General features: G+C 32.0%; 1 long non-coding RNA gene across 1 annotated transcript; it reads left to right on the top strand.

The window, feature by feature from the left end:
- Positions 1-2,679: 2,679 nt before the first annotated feature.
- On the top strand, positions 2,680-3,757 carry LOC139904849 (uncharacterized). Its single transcript, XR_011779097.1, has 2 exons — positions 2,680-2,864; positions 2,921-3,757. It is a non-coding gene; the product is annotated as an uncharacterized lncRNA (long non-coding RNA).
- The last annotated feature ends 4,586 nt before the right edge of the window (positions 3,758-8,343 follow it).

Here is an 8,343-nt window from a genome sequence, read left to right as displayed (position 1 = left end):
TATTATTCAAACTATGGTATAACAAAACACGCAACCACTCATCTACTATGATGTCAATATTAAAAGGGCGGTGGAAGTCAAACATCAGTTGTACACGCGTTATGGTATAATCTTGTATTTCTATTTAACTTGGGTTGTATGTATATGAATGTTAGTTCTTTTAAACGTTCGCAAAAAGTCAATGATAATACAAAAATCGAAAAACAACTTTTAATTCTAAAATCCAGGAATTTGCTACTAAAAACATGTCACAAAAATTTTGCTATTCAATGAAAATAATACCAAGGCTCTTAATATCAACTAATACACTTCTATTTTTTGAAGCTAAACATATTACCTTATTATTTTTTCTAAGTCTCTGCCTATTGCATCCTGTATTTTAGATTGCCATGAGTATCATTAAAGATTTCAAATTGGGATCACCTGCAACTGTACTAATTTTTTTTTGTTGATTACCTGCCAAAATATTCTGCTCTCATTACGTATTCTTCCCCTTTTTGCATATTCAAACGTAGTCCACAAGAATGGAGATCTATAGTGATCTCTGTCAGAAGATATGTCTTTTTCTTTTTTTTCTTGAGTTATCATATGTTTTAACACATTTTTTTTTACCGAACATATCTCCTTCTTTTGGGGCAATGGTGGAATCATCATTAATATGAAATTGGAAAAAAATAGTACTTTTATTTATGAAACAAAGTTTCTCTGCATGAAAGCTTGGATGTAAATATGCCATTTTTGATCTTGGAAACAACTATGGAGTCTAATTCATAAAATATCGCAAAAGATTTGCATGTAGCATTGAGCGTGTGTACAGGGTCCACTGTTTTTGTTGTATAAAGTAAAAAATATTGAATGTGAAATGTAATTAGGTTTAGTAAAGAGCTTATGTAGTTAAAGTGCTACCAGTGAAGGCTCCAGAGACTAAAATACTCCCTGGCTAATTTAATCATATTTCCATTTTTTTTTCTCAAACTCTTAATATCATTTCTCTTAATCTTGAGGAAAGAACATAGATTTATGAAAGTATATAAGTATAGATTAGTTACAGAGGGTAACATTGAAGACTTCTTGGAGAGTTATTTTCTATGTGATTAAAGCTCCTTTAGCTGACGTCTAATGACTCCGGGAAAAAATGTGTACGAGTGTTAGTTTGAAATAAGTCAAAATTTCAGTATTAATTTTATGTATAAATCAAGGCCTGAGTTCTTTCACTTCCAGACCTACTTGCATATTTGAACACCAGATCTACTTAATTCTAAAATCATATTTTACATCCACATATATAATTTTGTAGATACATAAATGATATAAAGCTTTTTATCCCTTCCTGAATTAAATTATTATTTAAAAAAATGCATATTGCATGTGACATACAATATGTTTTTTTTGCGTGTGTAAACCGACTCCTTTGTTTATTTCTTTCCCTGACATTATCTGCATACTTGTTCATTTGACTTTAAAACATGTTATTTCAAATTTATTTATGTTGTTTGTTGGTATACCTACCTTTTTTCCTGCATAAAGGTAAAAAAATATTTATTTGGTTAAATTAAGTCAAAAGAAGTCTTCAGAGAAACATTTTATATTGTGTTGTGGCCCATTAATACAAAAGTAAGTAAGAATTTCATATATCTCAAAATTAAGTATTGATTAAATTGTTAGTTTTTGACCAATTCTTTTCAATTTTTATCAACAATTTATTCTTATTAGCTCCTTGGGTGTGTCACAAATTGCACTTGAAGTAGGGAAATAGATCTTCACAATAAAATAATGAGTAATAGATTGATTTTATTTGAAAGGTTATATTGGGGTCAATAATATAAGTTCTGTAAATCAAATAAAGGAACCAAATGATGGAATAAAAACTCTTAACTTACATGACAAATTTCGATACAAAACCTAGAATTGACACAAGTATGTCAAAGAAAATACTCGGTTGTATGCAAGGTTAATAAGAATACCAGGTTAGATAATCATATCATCGGCCTTGCTAAAATTTTCAATCTGATGTATTGTACCCACTGCTAAGCAAGACAAGTAGATTTTGAAAAAACACGTAACCACTCATAGTCTATGACGTCACTATCCATATAATTTTCAATTTAATGTATCTTACCTACTGCTGGGCAAAAAAAAATATTTTGACAAAACCCGCAGCCACTCATCTACTATGATGTCAATATTAAAAGCGTGGTGGAAGTCAAACATCAGTCGTACACGCGTTATGGTATTACCTTGTATTTCTATTTAACTTGGGTTGTATGTATATGAATGTTAGTTCTTTTAAAGGTTCGCAACTTTCTTTGGCCTCATCCCATTGCATAAAAACTGGTTTTAATACAAACACACTCTAATGGAGAGTAACTGCGGTACGAACGTCATTTTACCATTCATTTGCCCATTATCCTTCCTGACGACAACATAACTCCTTCCTCAGAAACAAAAAACGTTTTGCACTGTTGGTACAATGGTAAAAGAGTCAAGGCATTTTGGTTAAGCGTTTGGGTGCAATAATTTATTCATCCAAAAATTCAGAACCGTATCAATTAGGACAGTGAAAATCTACTGACAGTATTTTTTTGGAATCCGTGTCTCCCAAAAGTGGCCAAAATTGTCTGAACTCCTGTTTTGTTGAGAAAAATATAGAAGAAAATAATTTTTTTTTTTAAAAAGATTGGGATTATCTCCTTTTCTTGATTTGTGTTCAAGAGTGTTGTTATGCGCGCATGAACATTTTGATGAATGCCCTTATGCCGAAACGTGTATTTGATGATCGACTCATACTGGAATAATATGTAGCTATGTCTCTATTTATGTTACTCCAATTCAAATAAAAACATTAAGTTTTTATTAATTAACAGGTAATGCATTTAATACTTTAAATTTTTTTTTATTGTTATTATGATTTTTGTTACAGAAATTCATATAGTGGTTGGAACCAAATGTTGAAGCATCCTCAATATTTAATGAATATATTATTAATTAATTAAGTATTAATTATTGAAGTTCGTGGCAAATAATTTAATACTTTATCTTTTTAAATATGTGTCAAATTAATAGGAATCCTAATTACTTGGTATTGTAGTATGAATCATCAATAGTCATTTAAATATATCATTTTTTTTTCCGGCAAAGTGTCCTTTCCGTATTTAAACAGTTTTTAAGTTGTCTCTTGCCAACAAACATAAAATTATTTGCTTGTACATATATTCTTGTTGTTTGTTGAATTTGACATTGTTTCCTTTTACCGTGTGCGGCGAAACAAATCTTTACACTTGCTTTTATACTTTATAAATCAAAGTTTTTGTGAATATGGTAAAATGATTCCGGTCAAATACTAAAAAAAAAAAAAAAAGAAATAAATTAGATGTTTCTCAGCTGAGAAAATGTCATCTGAACGTGAACAACAAATTTTAGTACTTGCACTTTTGCAACGGAGATTGCCATGTTAACATGGGTCCAATTGTCCGCCATCAAAAGATTATTCATTTTAACATTATAAAAATAGAAAGCATGCTGTTTAAATTCAGAGTTAAGAGTGCTCCTTTACTAGGTAATATTATAGATTTTTTTATAAAGGATATGGGATTCCCTGATTTAAAAAAATAAAAAATAACGCAATATATCAAAGAATTATTGAAATTATAAAATTAAGAAAAGATAAAGAATAATGAAGTTGTACTAATGAACAAAAAATAAAGTCAATAACGGATGTGTTATCATGTTTTGAAATAAAATTTTATATAAATAATTATATCACTACATTTTAATAGGACGTTTAATACAGAAAGAGGTTAAATATACGAATATAAATAATCAAAAAAAAAACATTTGTCAACAACAATTAAAATATTAAATTGAACTAACATGTTCGCTTTCAAAATGGTTAATTTTTAAATTGAAATAATGAAAATAAGTCCAAGCTTTTATTAAGGAGGTTTTGTAGACGCGATGTACAGAATCTTAGATACACGTCATTTAAAATTTCTTAGTTCGTTATTTTTTTTTTTGTCTTAATGTGGAAGACAGTGGCTTTGATAGCCTTGGTACTTGAATGACAGACACTGCAGTCCTTCACCCAAAAGGTGTACTTAAGAAGGTTGTCATCGGGGTTTTAAGGGGTGGGGGCAAAAGTATCCAAAAAAGGATTTAATGCTTTTTTAGTTTTCATTTTCTTTCTATTTATATCCAGCAGAAGAATTCAGTTTGGCTCCAACTTACAAAAAATTACGCAAAAAAAACAAAACAAAACAGTTCTTATATAAAGAAATTAATCTACGATGTACGATCAGTTCATCAAACACTATTAGACAAAGATGGGGAATTAAATTTGGTTGGTAAAAGGTTAAATTTTGTAGACTATGGTAATTAATAATTAATCAAGGCTTGACTCTTTTTTAAAAAGTAAGGATTTAGTAAATCAAAATATTAATATTCCTTTAATTTATCTCCTTTGGATAACGAAAACATAATACAATACGATGCTTAAACAGATTAATTATTTTGTATCTATATAGATTATTGAAAATGATCTTAATTTATCGTCAAATTTGCCTTAGAATATTTTCTATGTTTTTAAATATGTCCCATGTCTTGACTACAGTCATAAAATAAGTTTTTTGATGTTTTCTAAACGTAACCATAGAAAGAACATCCTCTTTTTCATTCCTCAGGCAGGGATTTGTTTGTTAATATAGTTGGAATTGATACTTGATAGCCAAATCCTTATAAAATATATTTCGCAAATCATTATTAAACATTAAAAAAAAATATAAAATATTTTTGTACAAAAAACAACACAAAATATACATTTTTTAACTTTTTTATTGAAAATCAAAGCTATGACGAGCATATAGGTATAGAGTAGCTATTCATTCGATATAATCCCCGTTGGCATCAATAACAACCTCAATACGGCCTCTGAACCGGCCGCAGGTTCTTCTGACCATCTCATTATCCATGTTGCCGAATACCTCCTTGATGAAGTCCATCAGGCTGGCCTTGGTGCTATGGGGATGTCTTTTGGTATGTCTCTCCATATAGCCCCAGACAAAATAGTCCAAAGGATTAAGGTCGGGAGAGTTAGGAGGCCACAAATCCTTGGTTAAGACTCCATAACAGTTCTCGGTTAATCACTGCATGGAGATTTTGGACACATGGCAGGGTGCTGAGTCCTGTTGCCACACCCAGGGCCTGTCTCCGGCCACCCCTTGGATCCAAGGTAGAACCTGGACCTGGTAGGGTCGTCCTCAACCATCTTCTTCACCTTGTCGACAAAGTCGGTGTCCCTGACCTTCCTCTCAGCGCCCTCCTCCTTGGGTGCCCTCTTTATGATGGCATCAACATCCTAGGTGTCCTCTAGCTTCTTACAGATACGCTGAACAGTCCGTAAACTCACTCCTAAGGTTGAAGCAATCGTTGAATCGGAGATTTCACCTCCATTATTAACCAATACCATGACTACGGCGGACCTCGAAAGCTCCTCGTTCCACTTATAGCTCTTTATCTCCTTATATGATGACGGCATGATGCTAACTTAACTACGTATCGTCAGCTGACGAGAATAGCTTTCCTATTTGGTAACTGGTTTTTTATTTGATAAATTCGTCTTCAAGTTATCAAGGTTTAAAGTAGGCGACAATCTGATCCCCGCTCCCTGTATATATTATTTTTACAACTAAAAAAATTAATTTGTTCTTTTCGAGATAGCAACAAAAAGCTAATTGAAATTTTAGATCTCAATAAAGTGACAAAACAAAAATTGAACCAAGTATTTTTAAAACTCATACCTCTCAAGTCTTTTGAAAATAACCCGTTTTGAACAAAAAGGTCATTTTGAAAATTTAAATAGCTTGAGAGGTCATAAAAATGACATTCGAAGGTTGAAACTAGATTTTTTTGGTGTTAATAATGCTGACACATTTAAATTCGTACTCAACTACTTAGTACACCGGCACCATTACACCATAAAAAACTTGGTCCGCTGAAAATTTCCTACAAATTTTTGGGCTCCCCTTTCTATGATTTTTATATTTCTATAAAAAAGAAGAATTTAAATTGTCTTTATAAAAAAAAAATAATCATCAAATTTCTGAATAATCTCCCCACTCTAGACAAAAATTTCGTGACCCCCCCTCCCCCTGGAACTGCGTTTAAAAAAAGTACCAAAATAACGGGTGGCCCATCTAGCGGTTGCGTTTTAAACTACCATTTTTTTGACGTCTGACAGCTGTAGTAACATTCTCATTGTGTCTAATATTTTGTAAAAGGTCTCCGGCTTATGAAATGGTTAAGTTTACGCTCGAAATAAATTGGGAAATACCAAAGACTTATTTCCAAAATGGAGAGTCTTCAAACGAAACTGCAAGAAAATTACGTCGGTCGAAATAAAGCACCTTCCAGGCAGTTTGAGGATAAATTAGTGAAACGTGTGCGCGAAACTGGTTCTTTAATGGATAAAACAACGTGTTTCCGTGTTTGTCCAGTGCACTCAATCGAAAACATTGCTGCTGTTGCCGAAAGCGAAAAAACGAGCAAGGAGCTGCCGTTACGGTCAATGGTGAGCGATATCGGGCCATATTGTAAGATTTTTTGTTTCCCCAAATGGAAAAGGAAGACATCGACGACATTTGGTTCCAACAAGATGGCGCTACGTGCCACACAGCCAACGTTACAGTGGATCTTTTGCGCTTTCTTCGACAATTGCATCATAAGCCGAAACAGCAACGTCAACTGGCCACCTTGTAGCTGCGATTTGACTCAGTTGGACTATTTTTTGTGACGATTGACAATTTGAAACACGAAATTGGAGTCGCTATTGCAGCTATTGAAGATCACACAATCGAAAATGTATTGAAAAATTGGGGCGACAGAATGGGCTACTGTTAGGCCACCCACGGCGGCCATATGAATGAAGTGGTGTTTTATCATTAACCGGAATGTTTGGGCTTTCAAATAAAAAAAAATTATTGAAAAATATCTATCCATCTTTTTTTTATAGCAATTTCAAAAGAAAAAAGTTTTTTGTGCCACTCTTTATATTTTCTATTTTTAATAACGGAACTGGTACGAAAATATTAAAATCGTGATAACACAAGGTAAAACATTTCAAACAAAATATGTTCATCAATAAGTAGCTGTCCTTATTCGATTTCTACTCCATTAGCATCCTCTCGATTTCGCAAAAGAGATAAACTGATTTGATAGATGTACCATTTTCTCTCTTGTTCGAATTTTGTCTGCCCTTTCGCGATTAATTGTTTTAGAGACTTGTAATTTTCGCTGAGTACAAAATCAGCTGATATATATATATAACAAGCTTTCCCCTTTCGACAGAGTCCCCATAACATCAAGAGGCCAGGTCATTTATCCTCCGTAAATATGTAAGACTAATATGTATACATTTAATAATATTACTCTATTGATAAGAATAAAAAAGTACGTCTCCTTTACATTTAATTTAATTTTAATGTATAGAGTCGTATTAAATATGACCTTTAGGACGTGGAAGATTTTTCTAGAAAGCAATTTGAAGAGTACTTTTTTTTTTTCAAAAATATTTGGGTATTATAAGGGTAAGTCATTGTTGGACTCTGAGTAGGATTGAGGATAGATATGGAAGTAATTCCTGCTACATATGTTCTCCCTATATGAGGAGTTAGATTTAGATTTATTTCCTTTTTTTTGCGAGTACTTGCAGCTAACCTAATGAAACGTAGAGACAGCTAAGCTGTTCTCCTCTAGTACATTCCACAAATTGTCAGGATTACCTTGGTTTTTTTTTACATAATATGTTCTACAACTCTAATAATATCCATTATTTAATGGATCTTTACAAGTTTATTTTCAACTAGTCTTATTGTCTATTTTTCCATATATTATATTGTATGTAAACATTCTTACTCGAAGGAATTTACTTACTTTGAAATAAATTGAGTCAAAAATGATTGAGAATGCCCGTCTCTTCTAATATATGTACATATTTGGAACTATATATATATATACATTTCAAGTATAGATATATGTACATTAGACAGGTTCTGAAAATGGTCTCTTCGGAATATTTGATAAACCATGAAGAAATATAAAGTTATAAACACATTTATGAATGTTTAGACGCTGCATACAGACTAAGTAATGGTCTTTTATGAAAAATTGTTGAATAAATAACCATTTTACCTCGTATAATGCGAAAAAAAAAAGTGGAAACTTCAAAAGCTTTTTGCTACCTCCAACCCTTGATCCCTTTAAGACACAGTATAATGTATGTACATATTATATCTGAGGAGTTCTTGGCATTACTTTTCTTCTTTTCGAGCGTCTTAACTCATCTATTCTGAG

The sequence above is a fragment of the Lepeophtheirus salmonis genome, chromosome 3 (genome assembly GCF_016086655.4).
Source record: "Lepeophtheirus salmonis chromosome 3, UVic_Lsal_1.4, whole genome shotgun sequence".
Taxonomy (NCBI): Eukaryota; Metazoa; Arthropoda; class Copepoda; order Siphonostomatoida; family Caligidae; genus Lepeophtheirus; species Lepeophtheirus salmonis.
Note: the sequence above shows the minus strand (reverse complement) of the source record. Positions and strands in the feature narration are given on the sequence as shown.